This window comes from Saccopteryx leptura, chromosome 2 (assembly GCF_036850995.1).
Source record: "Saccopteryx leptura isolate mSacLep1 chromosome 2, mSacLep1_pri_phased_curated, whole genome shotgun sequence".
In the NCBI taxonomy this organism is placed as follows: domain Eukaryota; kingdom Metazoa; phylum Chordata; class Mammalia; order Chiroptera; family Emballonuridae; genus Saccopteryx; species Saccopteryx leptura.
In genome coordinates, this window is record NC_089504.1 from 133,949,341 (window position 1) to 133,973,921 (window position 24,581).

General features: G+C 40.7%; 1 long non-coding RNA gene across 2 annotated transcripts; it reads left to right on the plus strand.

The window, feature by feature from the left end:
• The first annotated feature begins 281 nt into the window (after positions 1 to 281).
• Positions 282 to 23,494, plus strand: LOC136393147 (uncharacterized). 2 transcript variants are annotated; one of them, XR_010749047.1, is made up of 5 exons: positions 282 to 412; positions 6,328 to 6,441; positions 7,556 to 7,681; positions 22,357 to 22,448; positions 22,570 to 23,494. It is a non-coding gene; the product is annotated as an uncharacterized lncRNA (long non-coding RNA). The 2 variants fall into 2 exon arrangements; XR_010749048.1 differs by lacking the exons at positions 22,357 to 22,448; positions 22,570 to 23,494 and adding exons at positions 17,040 to 17,161; positions 17,603 to 17,716.
• Positions 23,495 to 24,581: the final 1,087 nt, after the last annotated feature.

Genomic DNA, 24,581 nt, shown 5'->3' on the forward strand with positions numbered 1-24,581 from the left:
TGAATTATTTGAGGGACGTCCAAGGAAACAGTCAAGGCGTTACTATTTTGGGAACAAGTCTGGGTGACCCTTCAGGTTCTGAGTTACCTCCTGTGAAGTTGAGTCATTTTGGAAGCAGGCAAAGCATCAGACTGCTTTTCACACCAGCCAACTCCCTAATCAGGTTGTACGCAGAGACGGCGCACTGTACCTGACCCTCTGCGCATGCTCCAGGGGCGGGGCGAGGGCGCGCGGGGGCTTGTGGGAAAGGCCAGGGGGGCGGGGCCCAGCCGGTTCTGGCGGGCGCGGCGGAGGTATGGACCGGAGGGTTTGGTGAGGTGAATCGCGTTTGCCAGTCTCCCTGAGGAGGCTTTTGGGGTCGCCTTGGAGCGCGGCGGTGTTCTGGGGAGCGGCGTACCGGCAGCGCGCTCCGGTAGGGGCTCGCCCCGCGCGGTCCGGTTCCGGACCTTCTGCTTTTCAGCCAGTCCCTCCACCCGGCGTCCGGGGCATTGGGCCATCTGCGGTGGTCGGACCGCAGCTTCACTCTCCCCGGCGGACCGCGGTGGGACCACCCCCTCTCGGCCTGGGCACTGGAAACGCTGGAAGTTTCTGGTAGCTGCCTGGACCTCCCTCGGCCCATCTGGTTCCGCGGGAGTAGTTGCTAGGACAGGAGTGGCAGAAAGTGATGGATGAAATGGAAAATGTTTTGACCCCCCCCCCCCCCCACACACACACACAGCACCTCAATGGCGTGCTGCACGTTTGTTTGTATTTTGCGTGCCCAGCAAAGCCTTGTGCTAGTTTGTTTTCCATGAGCTGTACATATATGTGTGATCAGACATGGGCACTGCCCAGAAGGAGTTTAGAAAGCTTGTCTTCTGAGTCTAGGCGGGGAGTCAGAAGACCTAACTGCATTTGCAACCATCTCTTTCTCCCCCTGAAGGAATTCCTTTTCTGATCGCTTCTCGCTCCCATCCTACTTCCTCGCCCCCCTCCCGGTTAAGCTTTGACTCCCCTCGCGCCCTTCAGTGATCTTGCCCCATCACTTAGCCTCTTAATTAGGCGTTTCTCCCAGACCCCTCCAGGAGTCGTGCAGCGCTTAACAGTGAAGATACATTCTGGGACTAGTTCTGAGAAATGCTTGGTAAGGCGATTTGTAGTTGTGTGGCAGTCATAGGGTGTGCTTACACAAACTTGGTACAGCCTATTAAACACCTACCTAGGCTATATATCAATAGTACAGTATAGCTTATTGGTCCTACGCTGCCAGCCTGTACAGCATATTACTGTACGGAACAACTTAGATTAAATCAAGCACAAGAACATAGGATGAACTGAAGAGACTTAGTAAATAGAGGATGTATGAAGTGCAGCACTGCTTTACAGCAAACTTTTTTTTTTTAACAAGTAGAAAGCGTATAATCTAAAATAAGGGTAAAAAGTATAGTCTGGTAAATACATAAACCAGTAATGTTTTATAATTATCAAGTATTATGTACTGTACATAATTATATGTGCTCTACTTTTATATGACTGGTAAGCAGAAGATTTGTTTACACCACCATCACCATAAACACATGAATAATGCATGTGTTACAGTGGCTACCATTTCACTAGGGGACAGAAACTTTTCAGCTCCATTATTATCTTACGGGACCATGGTTGTATGTGTAGTTCATTATTGACCCAAATGTGGTTATGTGGCACCTAAACAAGCTTACATTGTTGAAGACAAAATTATCTTAATCCCCATATAATAATCTCATTTACTCAACTCTTTATTTCCATTCTTTTTTAAAAACCCCACTAATACTTTCAATAATTTTTGTATGACTAAATATAAAGATTATATATATTTTAATCTTTAAAATATTCTTTCTCCCCATATGACCACTGGCATTTGACACTGCTAATACACCTCATCTTCTTGCACTCTTTAAGGTACTGTGCTGTGATGGTGCTCTCCTGGTTTTCCTCCCAGCTTGCCAGATGATGCTTAGTTTTTCCTATATCTGCATCTCTTCCTCCATTTGTTTCCTAAATATTAGTGTTCTCTAACCCCACCTCCCAGTAGTAACAGTGATGAAACATGTCCTCGACTAGGAATGCTGAGGTCGCCAGTTCAAAGCCCTGGGCTTGCATGATCAAGGCACGTACAGGAAGCAACTACTACAAGTTGATGCTTCCTGCTTCTTCCCCTTTTTTCTCTCTTCTTCTCTTTGTCTCTAAAAATCGATAAAAATTAAAATAGTCCAAATCCCATGATTGTGGCTTCCACCTTTATGCCAATGACACCCAAATTTAAAACTCCACAATTTTGTAACTACCTACTAGATATGTCCTCCTGATGTCCCATAAGCACTCCCAATAGATCCCAAACTGAAATGTCTGTCGTTTCGTTTGTCTTCCAATCCTGAAACCTCTTATACTTTTAAAATTGTGATTCCTGACTCAAAAGGTCACCACTATCTTACCAGGCTCCCAAACAGATCTAAGATACTGGGTCTCCTGTGCTCCCCAGTCCCTCTGTGCCATCAGTCATCATACCCCTTTGATTTTACCACCTTATACTTTCACATTGCTTTCTAGCATTTCAGGATGTTTCATTTTCACCTTGTTGGCTTTCTCTCTGATAGTAGAGTCCCTCATAGTCCCTCACTCTACCTGCCTACTTCTTCATGTAAATCACTTGGCTGGCCCCTTTTGAAACTGCTGAAGTTGCAGCACCTCTGTGGACTGTTCTCCTGAACCTACCATCCTGCCATCTGACTCATGCCAGTCCTTTGCGGTCAGTCCATAGCAATTGTATGTATCTCTAGAACAGTGGTTCTCAACCAGGGGTTACTATGACTCCCAGGAGACATTTGATAATGTCTGGAGACATTTTTGGTTGTCACAGTTTGGAGGGGAGGTGGTGATACTGGTATCTAGTTGGTAGAGGTCAGGGATGTTGCCAGCCATCCTACTATGCACTGGACAGTCCTGCTCCAACAAAGAATAGTTTGGCCTACAGTGTGTCTGTTAGTCCCAAGGGTGAGAAACCCTGCCTAGCATAATATTTTGTTAATCAGTACTTTGATTGTTTTGTTTTCTTTACAGACAGGGGACTGTTTCTTGTTTTTGCATCCCTAAATCTTAATATACGATCTGTCACATGGCAGAAGTTCAATAAATATTGAAAGAAAAAGGAAAGGAAGTAATTAGGATAAATTTATAAACTCTACAGAGGAGCAGCCAATTTGCGACTGTAGATTACTTGCTAATCTCAGTGATTCCCTTCCTGCTGTCTTTAATTTACATTGCATTGTGGGGATGCCCGAACTTGCTATATAGGTTTTATTCGGCAAACATTGATTGGCCCATATTTTCTTTTCTTCAACATCACTTTAGGCTCTCTTCTATCCAGTTATCTCAGGCATTTAGGAAGAGGTAAAAAGTAATTAATTAGCTAGGGTTCAAAAAAATAAACCAAAGTAAATTATTCAGTTGAATTCTTACTAGACATTGGTCAAAACTCTGCAGGCCATAAAACTTCAACTAATGGCCCTGGCCGGTTGGCTCAGCGGTAGAGCGTCGACCTAGCGTGCGGAGGACCCGGGTTCGATTCCCGGCCAGGGCACATAGGAGAAGCGCCCATTTGCTTCTCCACCCCTCCGCCGCGCTTTCCTCTCTGTCTCTCTCTTCCCCTCCCGCAGCCAAGGCTCCATTGGAGCAAAGATGGCCCGGGCGCTGGGCATGGCTCTGTGGCCTCTGCCTCAGGCGCTAGAGTGGCTCTGGTCCCAATATGGCGACGCCCAGGATGGGCAGAGCATCGCCCCCTGGGGGGCAGAGCACCGCCCCTGGTGGGCGTGCTGGGTGGATCCCGGTCGGGCGCATGCGGGAGTCTGTCTGACTGTCTCTCCCTGTTTCCAGCTTCAGAAAAAAAAATAAATAAATAAATAAAAAAAAATAAAAAAAAAAATAAAAAAAAAAACTTCAACTAATAAAGCAGTTGAATTTCAACTCAAGTGAAGCAAAATGATGCAGAAGAATTACAAGGCTTCATGAGGGATTTAGAAAACTGGGAGAAAGATATTAAGCAAAAGGTTATGGAACTAATAAACAGAATGGTGTCCCTGAAGAGGTAACTTTTTTTTGTGTGTGTGGCAGAGACAGAGAGAGGTTTAGATAGGGACAGACAGAAAGGGAGAGAGATGAGAAACATCAGTTCTTCGTTGAGGTTCCTTAATTGTCCACTGATTGATTTCTCATATGTGCCTTGACCGGGAGGGGGGCTACAGCAGACCAAGTAACCCCTTGTTCAAGCCAGCAACCTTGGGCTCAAGCTGGTGAGCTTTGCTCAAACCCGATGAGCCCACACTCAAACTGGCGACCTTGGGGTCTCAAACCCGGGTCCTCTGTGTCCCAGTCCGACGCTCTATCCACTGCGCCACCACCTGGTCAGGCAAGAGGTAACTTTCTTGATTAAATTTCTCAAGTAAATGTCTACTTCAGAATCTAGCAACTCTATTTACTTATTTATTTATTTATTTATTTGTATTTTTCTGAAATTGGAAACGGGAAGGCAGTCAGACAGACTCCAGCATGTGCCCGACTGGGATCCACCCAGCATGCCCACCAAGGGGCGATGCTCTACCCATCTGGGGCATCACTCTGTTGCAACCAGAGCCATTCCAGCACCTGAGGCAGAGGCCACAGAGCCATCCTCAGTGCCCGGGCCAACCTTGCTCCAATGGAGCCTTGGCTGCAGGAGGGGAAGAGAGAGACAGAGAGGAAGGAGAGGGGGAAGGGTGGAGAAGCAGATGGGCATTTCTCCTGTGTGCCCTGGCCGGGAATCGAACCCAGGACTCTCGCACGCCAGGCTGATGCTCTACCACTGAGCCAACCGGCCAGGGCCTGCAAAGCTATTTATTTTAAAATAAAGCACTTTCCTAAATGGTTTGTGAAAATACTGAAATTGAAGTGATTTGCTTTCTGCCAACATTTTGGAAAATTCTACTTTAAAAAGTCTTTGTGCCCTGGCTAGATAGCTTGGTTGGTTAGAACATTGTCTCTAATCACAGAGGTTGCCAGTTCAATCCCCAGTCAGGGGGCATGCAGGAGCAGATTGATGTTCCTGCCTACCTGTCTGTCTGTCTGTCTCTCTCTCTCTCTCTCTTTCTCCCTCTTTAAAATCAAAAAATAAAAATTGAAAAATAAAAAAATAAACATTTTAAAAAAAGTCTTTGAGCCCTGACTGGTTGGCTTAGCGGTAGAGCTTTGACCCGGCACGTAGAAGTCCCGGGTTTGATTCCCGGTCAGGGAACACAAGAGAAGTGCCCATCTATCTGCTTCTCCACCCTTCCCCCTTCCTTCATCTCTGTCTCTCTCTTCCATTGGAGCAAAATTGGCCCACGTGCTGAGGACAGCTCCATGGCCTCTTCCTCAGGTGCTAGAATGGCTCGGGCAGCAACCCAGTGACGCCCCAGATGGGCATAGCATCACCCCCTGGTGGGCATGGCAGGTGGATCTCAGTTCAATGCATGCAGGACTTTGTCTGACTGCCTCTCTGCTTCTAACTTTGGAAAAATACAAAAAAACAATCTCTTGCTAAAAATTATTCTTTTATCATATAGATGATGAAAAATCTGATGGGGTTCATGAAATGATTTATTACCATGAAAGGAAAGTGAGTCAAAAAAGGTTGGGAATTGCTGACATGTATTATATATTTCCTTTGGTAGAGTCAGCTATATTTTGTTATACTCTGGAAGACAGTATAACATGGTTGCTGAAAGCTCCCTGGAGGGGCATACTGCTGGGTTTCATATCCTGACTTGTCCACTTACTAGCTGAGAGACCTGGAGTGAGTTAACTAACTTCTGTGTTGCAGTTCTTTCAACTGAAAATCATGGGTAATTATACCTATGTCATAGGTTGTTGTTAATGGTGCTTTATAAATGGTTATTGTTTTAAAAACAAGGAAGAAAAAACAGGAAAAATGTTTTTAGAAAAAACCTTTTCTTTGCTGTCGGTTGCTCTTATGTTAGTTTGGGGTTATTTGCAAACTTCACTTACATCTAGCCATAATACCTCACTGCTGATTGTGATTTAGAGGTGGTTTGTAGACTATTGATTTAGCTTACTTTATGAGTTCAAAGTGAGATTTTTTAAGTGGTTTGGATCTTGGTTTTCTAAACAATGGTACCTTTTTCTTTGGATGTATTCTTAAGAGATAATTTGGGTTGCTTTTATAGGCCTTTAGGTCCTTAGATCATAACAACTTAAGTTCCATTGAGTATATACATTTTTGTCTTTTTTAAAAAAATATTCATTTAGTTATGAGCACTGTTCTACTTATGATTTCAGGAAAGTATCCTTGATGAACTTGACAAAGAAGAGAGTACCCATGAGTCTCAAGAATCAGTCAGAAGAAGATGGAATTCGTGTAGACTCACAAAGGCCCTTGCTCCAGAAGAGAAGGTACTCTTTTTAGGTTAGCTTTAGGTTCCCTCGGCTAGGCAGTTTATATAGAAAATCATGTGGCTCACAGGAGTTCTTCAACATAGTTCAGGGGAGTGTTCACACTTTAAGTTATTTTTGGCTTATATCCCTATTGGGAGGCTTTAGTTTAGTAGTTAGGAGTGTATGTTCTGAAACCAGATTACCTGGGTTCAAATCCTGTAACAAGTTCTTTAAATCGCCTGTATTAAGTTTTCTCAAATAAGATTAGTATTAATAAATGTCAATGGGTTATGAATATTAAATGACCTTATATAGAGTTGTTCCAGGGTTTTAGTAGTAGACTGAAGAAACTTAAAATCAGTGTGTGACTTCTTCACATGAATATTATATGCCACTCCTCCATAATACAGGCCATCTGTAGTTACTTTTTAGAATGTTCATGTCCCTAACAAATGCCTCATTAGCCTGACCAGGCGGTGGCGCAGTGGATACAGCATTGGACTGGGACTCGGGGGACCCAGGTTCAAGACCCCGAAGTCGTCAGCTTGAGTGCGGGCTCATCTGGTTTGAGCAAGGCTTACCAGCTTGAGCCCAAGGTCGCTGGCTTGAGCAAGGGGTTACTCAGTCTGCTATAGCCCCCTGGTCAAGGCACATATGAGAAAGCAATCACTGAACAACTAAGGTGTCGCAACAAAGAATTGATGCTTCTTGTCTCTCTCCCTTTCTGTCTGTCCCTATCTGTCTCCATCACAAACAACAACAACAACAACAACAAAAAACCCCAAATGCCTCATTATATAAATCTAGATATATTGCTTTTCAAAAAGGTGGCACTGTTTTCAGATCAAACTTCATCTTGATATTTTTTTTGGTTACGTTTCTGTGGGTTATTGTCAATAAAAAGTATATAATGTTAAGTATTCATTTTTTGGCCAGAATCCTCAGACTATACCTACACTATGTCTGTATAGTGAATTTCAGCACTTGAAAAAAGACCATTTTGCTTCATCCTCTCTTCTTTCCTGTTAGCTTTGATCACATAGCTAATGAGTTACTAAGAGATGGGTAATATTAAAAAAATTTGGCTCTGTAATTCTGTGCCAGTGTATATCTGATATATGTGCTTTTTCAGGGCAATAAGTACTTCAAACAAGGAAAATATGATGAAGCAATTGAATGCTACACCAAAGGCATGGATGCCGATCCATATAATCCTGTGTTGCCAACAAACAGCATCAGCATACTTTAGAATGAAAAGGTAAGGAATTTCCATCATGTGTTCATATTTTATGTGTATATGGAGAATGATACCTAAAAATTTTTTTCATGATAAAATGTGTGGGAAGAAAGATTGAAACAGTACTACATTTCTTTTCAGCTACATATTCTTTTTTCTCCTTTTTAAAATTGATTTTAATTTATTGTATTTACATAGATTCAAGTGTCCCACCAAATGCATCCCCCTCCCCCGTGTTCCCCTCAACATCCCCCTTGCCCCCTCCCCCCAAAGCCCTCCTCCCTTCCCTTTAGGATTAGCTTTCCTGCTTTCTATAACGCTGAGTTATGTATATATAATTTCTCCAATCTCTTTCCCTTCTCTGATCCCATCCTCTCATCCCTTTTCTCTCTATCCACTTTCCTTCTGGTCCCTTTGATCCCACCTCTGCCTCTATTCCGTTCCTCAGTTCACATTGTTCATTGGATTCCTCAAATTTTGAGTGAGGTCATATGATATTTTTCTTTCTCTGCCTGACTTATTTCACTTAACATGGTAGTTTCCAGGTCCATCCATGTTGTCGCAAATGGTAAGATTTCCTTCTTTTTCATGGCTCCATAGTAGATATGTACCACAGCTTTTTAATCCACTCGTCCACTGACGGACACTTGGGCTGTTTCCAGATCTTGGCTATTGTAAACAATTCAGCTGCAAATTCTTGTAGCTCACTCTTTCGTACTGAGTTATTTTATTTAAGCCATTTAAAAACATTCAGGTGCTCAACCATGCCTTGTAGTTAGCTCACTTTACTGGTGTGTTCCTACTCCAAAAATCAAATAATGATGTTCTTTACCTAATTAGGAAAAGAAAAAAGAAGTTAGCTATATAAAAAATTTTTAGAAATTAAGTTTCCTCCATTATTTTGAGAAGTTATCAGCTATTTAACCTAGAGAACTTTCATTGTGGTAACTTAAAATATGTTCCAACATTGATCTTTAAGTCATACTGCCTCTTTAAATACATTCTTACTGTTGAAGACCATAAATGAGTTATGGTCTTATCATAAGACGGGATCTGACCTATCATAAGAATTTTTAAGAAGACAAATACCGATCTCACTCATACGTAGAATCTAATGAACAAAATGAACTTAAAAAGCAAAGTAGAGCCTGACCAGGTGGTGGCGCAGTGGATAGAGCGTCGGACTGGGATGCGGAAGGACCCAGGTTCGAGACCCCAAGGTTGCCAGCTTGAGCGGGGGCTCATCTGGCTTGAGCAAAGAGCTCACCAGCTTGGACCCAAGGTCGCTGGCTCCAGCAGGGGGTTACTCGGTCTGCTGAAGGCCCATGGTCAAGGCACATGTGAGAAAGCAGTCAATGAACAACTAAGAAGTCGCAACGCACAACGAGAAACTGATGATTGATGCTTCTCATCTCTCTCCGTTCCTGTCTGTCTGTCCCTGTCTATCTCTGCCTCTGTAAAAAAAAAAAAAAAAAAAAAAAAAAATGTGGTCATGTTTAGAATTGAATTCTTAAAACTTACTTAATTGATAAACATAACCCCAGTAAATTCAATAAAAAAAAAAAAATAAAAAAATAAAAAAAAGCAAAGTAGAAAAGACTCATACATAGAGAGCAGGCAGACAGCTGTTGGGGGTGGGGGCTGGGTGAGGAGGGTGGAGAGATTGAGCAGAAAAGGACCAAAAATAAAAAAAGAGAAAGACTCATGACCTAGACAGCAGTGTGGTGATTCCCTGGGGTGGTGGGGGAGATGGTAGAGGCTACAGGATTGAAGTGTGATAAATGATGATGGACGAAGACTTGACTTGGGGGATGGTGACACAATACATTGTACAGTGATGTATTATAGAATTGGGCACCTGAAACCTGTGTAATTACGTTAACCAATGTCACCCCAATAAATTCAATTTTAAAAATAAAGATACATGAGAATGTCCCACAAGAAAAAATATACCATCAAGGAAGGTATTCTACTTTTATTTTTTTGTGAGACAGAGAGAGGGACAGATAGGGACAGATAGACAAGAAGGGAGAGAGATGAGAAGCATTAATTCTTCGTTGCAGCACTTTAGTTGTTCATTGATTGCTTTCTCATATGTGCCTTGACCGTGGGCCTTCAGCAGACCGAGTAACCCCTTGCTCGAGCCAGCGACCTTGGGCTCAAGCTGGTGAGCTTTGCTCAAACCAGATGAGCCCGCGCTCAAGCCGGTGACCTCAGGGTTTCGAACTTGGGTCCTCTGTGTCCCAGTCTGACACTCTATCCGCTGTGCCACTGCTTTGTCAGGCTCTACTGTTTTAATTATAATTTGGAAATAAGAATTTTATTGGTGTCTGAGTTTTTACTATTTTAAATAGCTTATTTTTAGATCTTTGAAATTTATGCTATTAATATTCTGACAAATTAGAATATTTACATTTTATATTTGATATCTATAATATATATAAATGATGAAGAATTTTAAATAATATTATATGAACTTATCACAGAATTTAAGAACTAGAACGTTATTATTTAACTTTGCCTATTTTTGAACTATTAGAATGTATTATACTAATGTAATCTTAAATTTTTCTGAATATTAAATTTTTCAGATTCATTATGTTTTGCATATAGCTGTAGATATCTCATTTTCACTGTTACAGTTTAAAATATTTTTTTTTAAGGAATATGCCATTATGTATCCAATCTCCTGTTGCCGAATTGTTCGTTTATTTATTTCTTCCTCTCCTTCCTTTCGGTCTCTCCTTCTCCCTATTCTGTCTACCTCCCACCCCCTTTTCTTTACTTAAAAACAGTGATACTATGAACACTTTTGTACATGTTTCTTGGTGCTGGGTTTTAGAGTGTGCACATGTTCAACTTTAAATGGTGATGACCAGCCCTGGCCGGTTGGCTCAGTTGATAGAGCATCAGTCTGGCATATGACTGATTGTGATTATACCTCACTTTGATTATAAATAAATGTTACAGTAAAATCTAGTATACACATTTTTTTTTTTAAGTGAGAGGAGGGAAGATAAGCTGATGCCCATATGTGTCCTAAATGGGATCCAGAAGGCCACCCGAGATGCTCAAATCAACAGAGCTATATTCAGCACCTGAGGCTGATGAGCTCGGACCATCTGGACCAACTGAGCCACTGGCTGTGGGAGGGGAAGAGAGACAGAAGGGGGAGAGGGAAGGGGAGAGAAGCAGGAGGTTATTTTTCGTATATGCCCTGACTGGGAATCAAACATGGGACATCCATATGCTGGGCTGATGCTTTACTACTGGGCTATCTGGCCAGGGCCATCTAGTATACAGTTTTTTTTTGTTGTTTTTGTTTTTGTTTTTTTTTTTTACAGAGACAGAGAGAGGGATAGTTAGGGACAGACAGGCAGGAACGGAGAGATGAGAAGCATCAATCATTAGTTTTTCATTGCGACACCTTAGTTGTTCATTGATTGCTTTCTCATATGTGCCTTGACCCTGGGTCTTCAGCAGACCGAGTAACCCCCTTGCTCTAGCCAGCGACCTTGGGCTCAAGCTGGTGAGCCTTGCTCAAACCAGATGAGCCCGCGCTTAAGCTGGCGACCTCGGGGTCTCAAACCTGGGTTCTCTGCATCCCAGTCAGACGCTTTGTCCACTGCGCCACCGCCTGGTGAGGCTAGTATACACATTTTAATATAGTTTAAAATTATCCTGTATTTAGGTATATGAATGTTACTGAAGAATGAATTTTACAGTTCTGGTTCTCTGTTCTTTTACAAAAATTATTTGTACAGCTTCTGATATAACTAAAGAGTATAACATTTGGGTCTATATTTATTAAAATGTACTTTTAAATTTAAGCTTTGTTTAATACTTAATTAGTAGAATCATGGTTAATGTTGCAAAGTAATAGAGTAGTATACATTTTTTTCTTTTTATTACTGAAGAGAATAACACCATTCTCTAAAACAACCCAAACTAACATTATAAAACATGTATCATGGACTAGATTTTCAACAATTAAAATTATCTTTAATTACTTATATACTAAATTGATGAGGATTCTTGCAGTGTTTAAGATTTGAATTCAGCTAATTTTTGCATATGTTTTCATTCTTCTTCATACTTCTTCCCAAAATGATAGGGGAATGGATTTTGCAAAGAGAGAAATATGAAAAAGCAATTGAATGCTATACTCGAGAGATAGCAGCAGATGGTGCCAATGCCCTTCTTCCAGCTAACAGAGCAATGGCCTATCTGAAGATTCAGGAGTAGGTATTGATTACATTTAATGCTTTTCAGGTTGAAAATGAAATTTACCATAAATTGGCATATGGCTAAATATTTACTCTTAAGCATTAAAGTTAAAATGAGAGACAGAGTGTGTATGTTTGTGTTATAGTACATATTAAGTACATTTAGCTCTTGTAAATGGTTGTCCACTCCCAATAGTCAGGCATTACACAGTTTAACATTTTTTAAATTGCTTTATGGATGTTATTCTGAATTAGTGAATTAACCTTAGAATCCTTTGGGCAAAGGCTTTGTGGAAGTACTTTTTTTATATACATTTATATTTTATACACACATACAACAAAAGGAAGTTGCTATCCTTGAAATTGCTAACTGATTATATATGGAACTAAAACTTGGTCCTTGGTCACCAGCTGTTTTTGGACACATGCAGGGTCTCCAGGTTGGGCAGTCAGCAGGATAATATCTGATGGCAGAAACTAGTTCTCATATTTCTTTCTATCTTTTGTAATAATACTTTACATACCAATGCCAGAATTTTTAGAAAATACTATAAATATCATAAATAGGAATTTTAAACTGTTTTGTGTTATGGACCCCTTTTGGCTACATTGTGAACTTTTCTCAAAATAATTTTTTAATATTTTTACATTTAGGATTATAAAGGAAATCAATTATATTGAAATATAGATTAAAAAATATTAAAAATTTTAATATAGGCCCTGGCCGGTTGGCTCAGTGGTAGAGCGTCGGCCTGGCGTGTAGAGGTCCCGGGTTCAATTCCCAGCCAGGGCACACACAGGAGAAGCACCATCTGCTTCTCCACCCCTCCCCCTCTCCTTACTCTCTGTCTCTCTCTTCCCCTCCCGCAGCGAGGCTCCATTGGAGCAAAGATGGCCCGGGCGCTGGGGATGGCTCCTTGGCCTCTGCCCCAGGCGCTAGAGTGGCTCTGGTCGCAACAGAGCGACGCCCCAGAGGGGCAGAGCGTCGCCCCCTGGTGGGCGTGCCGGGTGGATCCCAGTCGGGCGCATGCGGGAGTCTGTCTGACTGTCTCTCCCCGTTTCCAGCTTCAGAAAAATACCAAAAAAAAAAAAAATTAATATAGTGGTATATATATTGATACTTTTAACATGCTACATAATGAGACACTACATTTAAAATATAGGCAAGTTAAAGTTAAAATTTTTTTAACATCATTAATCTAAAGGTTTTAATAAGGACACTAGAATTTAGGTTGATCTTTGACACATCTTCCACATACTGATTAAGTAAAAGAGTGTGGATAAGGAATACTCAGAAAGAAACACTGATGATTATGTGACTAGTGTGGTAACATATGACTTCATTCTTTGGCATCTGAGTGACTACTAGAAATAGAGTTGCCCAGTTGTTGACTTGCTCTGTCAGAGAAGACCCTATTTCATGTCAGTCCATGAAAGAGTTAACCACCCTGATGTTGTGGGTCTGTAATCTTTATACAACATCAGGGTGGGTAACTCTTTCTCAGCCTGGCGCTAAATTTCTGGTGGATCGTCAGTGGTCATGGGCAGGTGAAAATCACTGATCTACAGTTATAATTGAAAGGAAAGTGAAGTTTAATTTAAAAGTTAGTGAAAATAAGAATGTAATATTTTTCTCACCCCAGTTTTTAGATCTCACAGGGTCTCATTAGGAACCCCTGTCAAAGAAGTAAATTTTGGTTATTTAACCTCATTGAAACTAATAGACATAACTAAAGATATACTATTTTGATTAGTCAGAGTGAAGATCATTGTATGTCTCGCTAGATATACAATGAAAATTGGCGTTTTTTGCTATTCAGGAACTGTGAATGATTTAAAAATTATAAGACCTGAATTCTTAAGTTTGACTAATGTTAAGAATAATACCTTCTAATAGGTAAGAAACTATATCTACATTTATGAGAGCTTTAATTAATTGTAATAGTTTATTTTTTAGTTAATAATCACATTAGTATATTATAGCAAGTTAATGGTATTTTATTATTTTTTAAAAAATATTTTTTATTTATTTATTTTAGAGAGGAGAGACAGAGACAGAGACAGAGAGAGAGAAGGGGGGAGGAGCAGGAAGCATCAACTCCCATATGTGCCTTGACCAGGCAAGCCCAGGGTTTTGAACCGGCAACCTCAGTGTTTCCAGGTCGACACTTTATCCACTGCGCCACCACAGGTCAGGTGTTAATGGTATTTTAAATTAAATGACTCTTACTTGTATTTTTTTCTAGTATATCTTTTAGATTCACAATAAGGAAGTTTTCTCCACCACATGGTGACTTTTCAGACATTATAGACTAGATGAGGAATATCAAAAGGGGAAACTTTCCAAACAGGAATTTGAACTGAACTGAAATCTAAAAGGTTAGTCTGTTAGTGAGGTGAGAAAACAGGTCAAGTGTCCCACTCACTGGAGGTTCAAAGTCTCAGGGTAGAAAATTTCATAGTAACTTCTGAAGAGGGCAGGTGGTCCATATTTTGGCTGCTATGCAGGGGATAATGGCAAGGACGAGGCTGGAGGGTCAGGCAGGCCCCTGACTTTGTTCTGCAAAGGAGCTTGACTTTATCCTGCAAAGTGCGGGGGCTATACAGGTATCATGAATGGGAGAACGATCAATCAGTCAGGTAGAAAACATATTGATAAGGGCATAGACATGTACACACAGACATACTCTTTTTCTTGTTGAAAAATGAATTAAAGAATTCATAGATGTTTAAGTTCATTAGAAAATCATATTAAGTTGTGTTTTGAGAGTGGGGGTGGTATTCACTTAGGTCTTGGGGAGAACATAATCACAGGAAATTCTTTTTTTTTTCTTCTTTTCCAAGTGAGCGGAGGGGGGATAAAGAGACAGACTCCCACATGTGCCCCGCCTGGGATCCACACAGCAACCCCCATCTTGGGCTGATGCTCCACCCATATGGGGCCATGCTCAAAACTGAGCTATTTTTAATGCCTGAGGCTGAGGTTTCATGGAACCATCCTCAGCGCCCAGGGCTGATGCACTCAAACCAGTCGAGCCATGGCTGCGGGGGGGGGGGGGGGGGAGAGAGAGAAGGTAGATGGGGATGGGTGGAGAGCAGATGGTCGCCTCTCCTGAGTGCCCTGATTGGGAATCAAACCCAGGACATCCTCTGCTGGGCCAGTGCTCTACCACTGAGCTAACTGGCCAGGGCCAGGAGATTGTTTTTTAAAAAAATATTTTTATTATGAAACTTTTCAAACTTCTATAAAAGTAGTATAACAGTCTATGTACCCAGTCATCTAGTTTCAAAAAGCCATACCTAGCCTGGTTATATTTGTTTCAGTTTTTATTCCCCCTAAATTATTGTAAATAGTTGTAAACATGACATTTCATCTCTAAAGGATAATTCATAACCACAATACCGTCATCATGCTGGATAAATTCACAGTAATTCATTAATGTCATTTCAATATATAGGAAAGTCTCAGGTTTTTGTGGTTTAGCTCTTAGTTCCTTGTGATCATAGAGCAGTACCAAGTCAGAATGAATTGGTTGCATGGCTGAGTAGAGTTTAAGAAAAGTGTCAGCCCTGGCCGGTTGGCTCAGCGGTAGAGCGTCGGCCTAGCATGCGGGGGACCCGGGTTCGATTCCTGGCCAGGGCACACAGGAGAAGCGCCCATTTGCTTCTCCACCCCTCCGCCGTGCTTTCCTCTCTGTCTCTCTTCCCCTCCCGCAGCCAAGGCTCCATTGGAGCAAAGATGGCCCGGGCGCTGAGGATGGCTCTGTGGCCTCTGCCTCAGGCGCTAGAGTGGCTCTGGTCGCAACATGGCAACGCCCAGGATGGGCAGAGCATCGCCCCCTGGTGGGCAGAGCGTCGCCCCTGGTGGGCGTGCCGGGTGGATCCCGGTCGGGTGCATGCGGGAGTCTGTCTGACTGTCTCTCCCTGTTTCCAGCTTCAGAAAAAAAAAAAAAATGGAAAAAAAAAAAAAAAAAAAAAAAAAAGAAAAGTGTCAGATAATATATTCTCACATATATAATATTATGTGTGGATTGTTTTTCTTTAAGTGATGTGGACTGTAGGTAAATATGAAGTTTTATTAGAAAATTAATGCCACTTACGATTGCTAATGTAGTGCACGTGCATATTGAGGGATGGACGGGAGGTAGACTGCCAGCAGTGCTGGTCTTTTGTCTGCCCTGCCCATATTCTACCATCCTAGTGCCACCCTCTTCTGACTGTCCCTTAATCTGGTACCTTCTCCCTCCTTAGCAGATGATTCCAAGATTTGGGGACAATATAAAATTTTACAATCACCTTTTCCCTCTAACACAGATTTGGGGGTTGGTAATTGAAATTATATGCATGCTTTTTATATTAGAAACTCAGTTTATATCGTTTTTCTATAGGTTGCTTTTTTCCAGTTGGTAATTGTATCATATTTAATAGATATGATGGGGCTGAAATAGACTGCACACAAGCTGTTTTATTAGATGGCTCGGATTCTAAAGCTTTTGCCAAAAGAGGAGCTGCAAGAACACTTTTCGTAAAATTAAATGAGGCCAAACAAAGTACGACTATTTTTGTAACAACTGGCACGTGTTCCTCCTGATGAGACTCCCAAGTTATAAAGCAGAGATTTGTGTAGCCTTCTCATGGTTCAGGGATACACAACCTAGAGAACATTTTCTTCCGCAGTTTAGATCGTGAATAGGGTTGCAGATTTGAAGAAATGCAGCTTCCATAGGAGGACTGATTATCTTTTGATAGCATAGAACAATCTGGCTAGTTGCCAATCAAAATTAGTGAAAGATTTGAATTATAGATGAAAAGGAAAAAAGCAAGAAGAAGCAAGAATGATAAGGAAGGGAATCGGCAGCTAGGGATAGAGGATAATACGAGATTTGTAATGATGCACCCCTCTTTTTCTTGATACTAGTTCTTTTACTTTTTCATAATCTGGCTTTTAAGTATTTATTAGTTTTTTTTGAAGAAGCAACTTGTCTCTATTGTGTATGTTTTGTTTCATTTTTTTCTGGTCTTTATTTTCTTCCTTCAACTGTCTTTAGGTTTAATTTGCTGTTTTTCTAAATTCTTCTTAAAGTAGTGAGCCATACTTATATCTTCCAAAAAATATATTAAGAATGCTGGTTTGACAAGCTGTTCCTTTGCAGGTGTATTCCACAGTTGGGATGCCAGGTTACATACATTGCATTGGAGGTATTCATGCAGATGGGTTACAACAAATTGTGTGACTGGTGGTCTTTGGGAGCAATTATGTATTAAATGCTAATAGGTATGTTTTATAATACATTTATGTACATACTAAGTGCATTTCCCTGAGTGCTACTGATTAAACTTATGCAGATACCATGGGCTAAATTTCAGAACTCTTTTAAATCAATTTCTAATACCCTCTCCCCACTCCTGTGTAAAATACACAGTGATAGACACTAGTGAGTGCCCCAGGGCTTGGTTTCAGGAAGCAGGTATTTAATTGAACTTCCATGCATCAAAATTGTATCTGCATGGCCTTTCAGGTAAAATGAGGGAGGGGAATGTTTTAAATCCTTTATTTTATTGACTTCAGTAGGAGTTTTATTATAATTTGATGACTGGTGGCATTTTTTATTGTTAAATAGAGCACTAAGGGCTACTTTGTTTCTTGTGACACATATAGTAGGTATAGCATATTTGATTATAAAAGCTGACAAAACTTGTTTTCTCTGATACATAGGATACCCACCTTTCTGCTCTGAAATGCCTCAAGAAACATAAAAAAGTGAGGAACTGGAAAGAAACTGGTATTTTCCCCAGAGGTGCCAATATCTGAGAGAGCCAAGGATTTAATTCTTAGGTTAGTGGTTAAGACCCAAAAGGAGTTTGTGTATCTTAAAACTTCACAGGTGCCTAAAACACTAAATTGGCATTTCACTTTTGTGTAAGGGAAAGGACTACCACTGAGATACACAATCAGGGAGATGAATAAGGGAAAGGTGTTTCTATTTTGTTTTGTTTGTTTTTTAATGCAAATTCTTAAAAGGAAGTATGCAGGAAAAACAACAACAACAACTAGCAGTTAAGAAGAGGGAAGGGGTGGCCCTGATGGCTGAGCGGTAGAGCGTAGGCCCGGCGTGTGGAAGTCCCAGGTTCGATTCCTGCTCAGGGCACACAGGAGAAGCGCCCATCTGCTTCTCCACCCCTCCCCCTCTCCTTCCTCTCTGTCTCTCTCTTCCCCTCCCACAGCCAAGGCTCCATTGGAGCAGAGTTGGCCCGGGCACTGAGGATGGCACCATGGCCTCCACCTCAGGTGCTACAATGGCTCCGGTTGCAGCAGAACCATGCCCCAGAGCGGTGGATCACCGCCTGGTGGGCAGGCTGGGGGATCCCGGTTGGACACATGCGAAAGTCAGTGTGTCTGCCTCCCTGCCCCCTTCTACTTCAGAAAAATACCCAAAAAAAAGAAAAGAAAAAGAAAAAAAGAGAGGGAAGGGGTTTTGTATTGTTTCAAAGGTCCCTCCTATTAGAATGCAATGACCCTATCTATCCCATTAAAGAGGAAAGGAAAATAAATTGTTAGTAGCAGCTCATGTCACAAAACTTTTTGTATAAAATCTTAGCTAAGCAAGAATCCATTCTGTTTCTCAATTAAGATGAAGTGTTGATCTGTGGTGGGGACTGGGAGGAATATAATTTGGGACAACCTGTGGGGACGGCCATTGGCAGCACATTATGAAAAATCTCTAAGGTATGTATGACTTTTGACCCAGCAGTTCTTCTGGGAGTCTTGCTTATGCTGATAATCAGATGAGTGTAGAGATTTAGGTACAGTGTTTATTGTGATCCTATTTTTAGTAATGGAAAATTGAAAATCCTCTAAGTGTTCAACAGTAGTGGACTGGCTAAATAAATTATAATATCTTTGGCCCTGGCCGGTTGCCTCAGCGGTAGAGCGCTGGCCTGGCGTGCGGGGGACCCGGGTTCGATTCCCGGCCAGGGCACACAGGAGAAGCGCCCATTTGCTTCTCCACACTCCCCCCCCCCCTTCCTCTCTGTCTCTCTCTTCCCGTCCCACAGCCAAGGCTCCATTGGAGCAAAGATGGCCCGGGCGCTGGGGATGGCTCCTTGGCCTCTGCCCCAGGCGCTAGAGTGGCTCTGGTTGCGGCAGAGCGACGCCCCGGAGGAGCAGAGCATCGCCCCCTGGTGGGCAGAGCGTTGCCCCTGGTGGGCGTGCCGGGTGGATCCCGGTCGGGCACATGTGGGAGTCTGTCTGACTGTCTCTCCCCATTTCCAGCTTCAGAAAAATACAAAAATATATATATATATAATATCTTTATATACAAATTTTAGAAAATGAAATTATGGAAACAGTTTTAATGACTTTGGAAAATTTTCTCAATATATGATATTAAGTGAAAAAAAGAAGCCCTAAAATAGTAACTACAGTGTCAACATAATGTTTTTGTAATTATAATAAAAGACTGGAAGGAAACGGCTCCAAACTGTTTAGTTATCTCTGAATAATTCAATTACAGATGATTTATATTTTCTCCCACATTTGCCACAATAAACAGAGTTAAGTTCAGTAAGCAAAGTGAAATCGTTGAAATACAAATAGAGTTCTTTAGATGTAATATGTGTATGATAATTTCTCTGTGTCCATTTTCTAGATCTGGTATTGATTCTGAAAACAATTGGAAATAGTGGAGTAGAAGAAATAAAAGATCATTCTTTTTTTTTTTTTTTTTTTTTTTACAGAGGCAGAGATAGACAGGGACAGACAGACAGGAACGGAGAGAGATGAGAAAAAATCAATCATCAGTTTCTCGTTGCGCATTGTGACTTCTTAGTTGTTCATTGATTGCTTTCTCACATGTGCCTTGACCGTGGGCCTTCAGCAGACAGAGTAACCCCCTGCTGGAGCCAGCGACCATGGGTCCAAGCTGGTGAGCTCTTTCTCAAGCCAAATGAGCCCACGCTCAAGCTGGCGACCTCGGGGTCTCGAACCTGGGTCCTTTCGTATCCCAGTCCGATGCTCTATCCACTGCGCCACCACCTGGTCAGGCAGATCATTCTTTTTTTTGAAGGTGTAGACTAGTGACACATCAGGTACGTTCATAAGCTTTGAATGGGAGAGGGCTGAGTGAAAAATGATTTAGTGATTTATCTCTGATTCTGCTGGATGAAATACAAGAAGTAACTGTTACACTGTTGTTTTGTCAGTTTTCCAGATTACATAAGTGAGTGAGCTTATAATGGCTATCGCTAACTGACTAGTTTTAACAGATACATACTTTAAGGGAAAAACCACATGTTGTACACCAGCTTAGATTTTTGTGGTCAGAATTGAAGGCTGTTGGCACAGCCAAGATGTATTTACATTTCACACTATAACCTTTCATTTTTTGTCTGCTTGTTAATATACCATAATTTATCTCTTAATTTATAAGATACAGTCCCTTTTAAAAATATTTCAATAGATGATTGGATAAAGAAGATGTACTACATATATACTGTGGAATACAGTATAAGAAATGATGACATTGGATCATTTATGACAACATGGATGGAACTTGATAACATTATACTGAGTGAAATAAGTAAATCAGAAAAAACTAAGAACTATATGATTCCATACATAGGTGAGACATAAAAATGAGACTCAGGGACATGGACAAGAGTGTGGTGGTAACCTTGGGGGGTGGAGAGGGAGGAGGGGGGAGGGAAGGGGCACAAAGAAAACCAGATAGAAGGTGATGGAAGACAATTTGACTTTGGGTGATGGGAATGCAACATAATCAAATGTCAAAATAACCTGGAGATGTTTTCTCTGAACCTATGTACCCTGATTGACAATTTTTAATTGTCACCCCATTAAAAATAATTAATAAAAAAAATATGTGGTAAAAGTTAAAGAATACAAATAATTTATAGGAATTTTTTAGAGTTGTGAGTATTGGTTTCTATTCAGTTGAGGGCCAAACTGCCTTCAATAGTTGTGATCTATTCTCCACAAAAAGCAGTTTAGAAACAAATCTGATTGTGCCATTTTCTTCTCTCCCTTTTCACTTTGAATAAAATGAAGGATTCTTAACTGCATTTCAGGACTGTCGGGTATGGCTCTTACCTCACTGCTACAGTTTGCATCTTGTGTGATCTTTCCCACTCCTCCAGCCTCCCAGTTCTGTCATTTGCTATTCATTCTGGCTGAAATGCTGTCCTTCCTGCTCCTGCCCCTGCCAAACCAGCTCCTTTCATCCTAAAACAGCTTATGTGTCACTTCGTCCCTGTAAATCTTCACTGGAGCTTCTACTGTGGGTTAGGCACTTTGTTAAAATAATAGCTAACTTTATGAGCATTTATTATATGTCTAGCACTTTTCTAAGTATTTTATGTAAATTTCATATCTTCATAATTAACCTTATAAGTAGGTACTGTTGTTTTCCTTAAATTACAATTGAGGAAACTGAGGCATAGAGAAATGACTTGCTTCCATGCCATAGCTAGTGAATGATCTAGCTAGAATTACTAACGAGGATTGGACCGAGACAATTTCATTCTGGAATCATGACTCTTATCTGCTGTGTTGTGTTATACTGTACATACATCATCGCACTGAACCAAACTATGATTCCCTCCTTTTTACAGTTAGAGGTGTGCTTAGAGACTGCCCGTCCAGACTCTTGGTTTTAAGACTTGCTTCTTTAAAGTTACTGCTAGTTAATTAAAAGGGATTAGATCTGAGGGCACTAGGATCTGTGGTTCTTTCCACTAAACTGATATAAATGTGTTAGTAGAAATAATTTAGAATAATTCTAGGGAAAATATATATGATTTTACATAATTTTGTAAACTTATCACTGAATAGATCCAATAAATAGTTGTTGAAAATACAGAAGCAATAAAAATTGATAGCTTCTTTTAACTTCCTATACTTAAAAACTTTGGCATGGAAAGAAGGCATTTTCATGACAATTTTTAACCAAATATCCCTGATTCCCTTAAAATTTATATGAATGAGCAGTGTTTGGTTTCAGAGCTCATCACAGATGTAGTTGCTTCACCCTTTGAGCCCTTTATTTTCCCAAATGACTTGATTTATGAATCCTCTCCTAGTATATTCTATTCTTAAATTATTTGGATAGGCTCCAGCCCCCCCACCCGCCGTACTTTAATTATAAAATCTTTTAAGTAAAATATCTTCTGATTTGCTTTCCCTTTCATTAACTCTAGTTTTTCCATTAAAAATAATAGTAACAACAGCATGAGGAATTCTTGGTACAAAGAAATAAGAATTCCAAGTATATGCTCATTTTTAATAAAAAAATTATACTCAACTGTGGAATTCATTTAGCTTTTCAAATCCACAGTAACTTTCCTTGGCTCTTCTAATATCTATAGAACAGCATGAAGAATTTTCACATAGAATTATTTTTTGGAAAATTCAGAGTTCAAGAAAACTTACCATGGTCACTCAATACCTTTTTATAGGGAAAGGCCAGCAGCAATCCCTATAGAAATGAAAAGTATTGACGATACTTCAAATTTTGATGACTTTTCTGAATCTGATATTTTACAGCCAGGTAAGGTGATTGACAACACAACTAACACTATTTAAAAAGCTATGAAATGATGACATTTTCACTAATGAAATTCTTTTGCTTTTGGTTAATCTTTCTATTTTTCTACTGCCAAACACCACAGAACCAGACTACAAATCCAAAGACTGGGTTTTCCACAATTATACATATAAGAGGTCTGAAGATTTGACTCAGCGTAGCTCTGTCCCCACCACATGAAAGCTGGGAAATTAGGAGTGAAGATTACATTCGCCCACAACCAAGAGAACTCAGGCTTGCTTGGCGGCGGTGACAGTACACTGAAATACTCCTGAAGTCAGTGCCTATGACTGCAAGAGGAAATTCTACAGGATTAAGATTTCTAAGACTGCTATAGGAATTGATTGGCAGTGCCAGCTGTGTTTTTTTTTATTCATATTTTATTATTTTTGTTAACTTTATTATACAAAGTTACTGGAATAAAATAAAAGTACACCCCTTTCTAACTGTACAGCCTGCATGTGTATTAAGGTCCATTCTGCCTGTGTGTGCTGTGGCTTTGTACTGTAACACCTTTGATCAATTCAGGAGAAACATACGTCATTTAAAGCAACATAGGCTACCCTGTAGAAAACGCTGCAGTATTGCTGTTTTACTGCAAATCTTATGGGTCTAGATAATCAATAAAAGCCATCTTCCATAGTTGGTGTTAGAACATTTGCCCTATAGTTTGGACAACTATAGAATACCTCGGAAGACAATTTCTATAATAGATTTAAGAAACCATTTTAAAATTAAGACATTTTATAAAGGAAATACACTGGTTATTTAAAAAATAGAATTTATTATCATATAACAAACTGCACAGTGGGGAGTGACAAGTGTATAACAAGGAGGAAGTTGAACACCTCACTCAAGCACTCCACTCATACGTTTACTTTGCGTTCAGAAATACTGATGATCTTTATATACATGTCTGTGTACTCACAGGGGAGACGCACTATATTATATAAAATGTAAAGTTGCTTTTCTTGTGACAATAGGACTTCTTTTTTAACTAGAGGCCATGGCATTGTTTTAATTTGATTATGGTAAATTGAATATAAGAAGGTGACCATGAAGGCTGCTTGTAGAACTAGTGTATATATATATATATATATATATATATATATATTTTTTTTTTTTTTTTTTTTTTTTTTTTTTTTTGTATTTTTCTGAAGCTGGAAACGGGGAGAGACAGTCAGACAGACTCCCGCATGTGCCCGACCGGGATCCACCCAGCTCGCCCACCAGGGGCGACGCTCTGCCCACCAGGGGGCGATGCTCTGCCCCTCCGGGGCGTCGCTCTGCAGCGACCAGAGCCACTCTAGCGCCTGGGGCAGAGGCCAAGGAGCCATCCCCAGCGCCCGGGCCATCTTTGCTCCAATGGAGCCTTGGCTGCGGGAGGGGAAGAGAGAGACAGAGAGGAAGGAGGAGGGGGGTGTGGAGAAGCAAATGGGCGCTTCTCCTATGTGCCCTGGCCGGGAATCGAACCTGGGTCCCCCGCACACCAGGCCAACGCTCTACCGCTGAGTCAACTGGCCAGGGCCTAGAACTAGTATATTTTTATTAAACTATTTTTTTAAATGTCAAACTTCTGATCATGTAAATGGACTTGTAGAGTACAAAGAGCTACTGTATTTACTTTGGTTTTCTAAAACATTGTTATTTATTATGGCTGGTTAACTTGTATTTTTTTTGTTGCAAATTTTTTCTTTAATAGTACTTGTATTATTGTACCATTATTTTCTTATACTCCAAGATCCTGAACAGAGTGGATGTTCACAGCTAAATAGAATTTTACTTTCCTGTGGGACTGCTGTATTCAGACTTGAAGGTCTTTCCTAGAGATCAGCTTATTGAAGGGCAGGGCAGTATTGTTCATGTTTAACCACATGACTGGATGCTCTACCTGGACTGAAGGAGGTAAGTGCAGGCCAGAGGGCTGTGATTAGAGGATAAGGGAGACAATGTCAGCATCAAATCCTTTGGGTATTTTCCTAATAATTAATCTTTCTAATTCAACATTTTAATTCTAAAATGACTCTCTGCAGTTTGAATTTCTTAAAGAATAATACTTTATCAAAGAATTGCCAGATGTTCATCTTAACTGTTGAT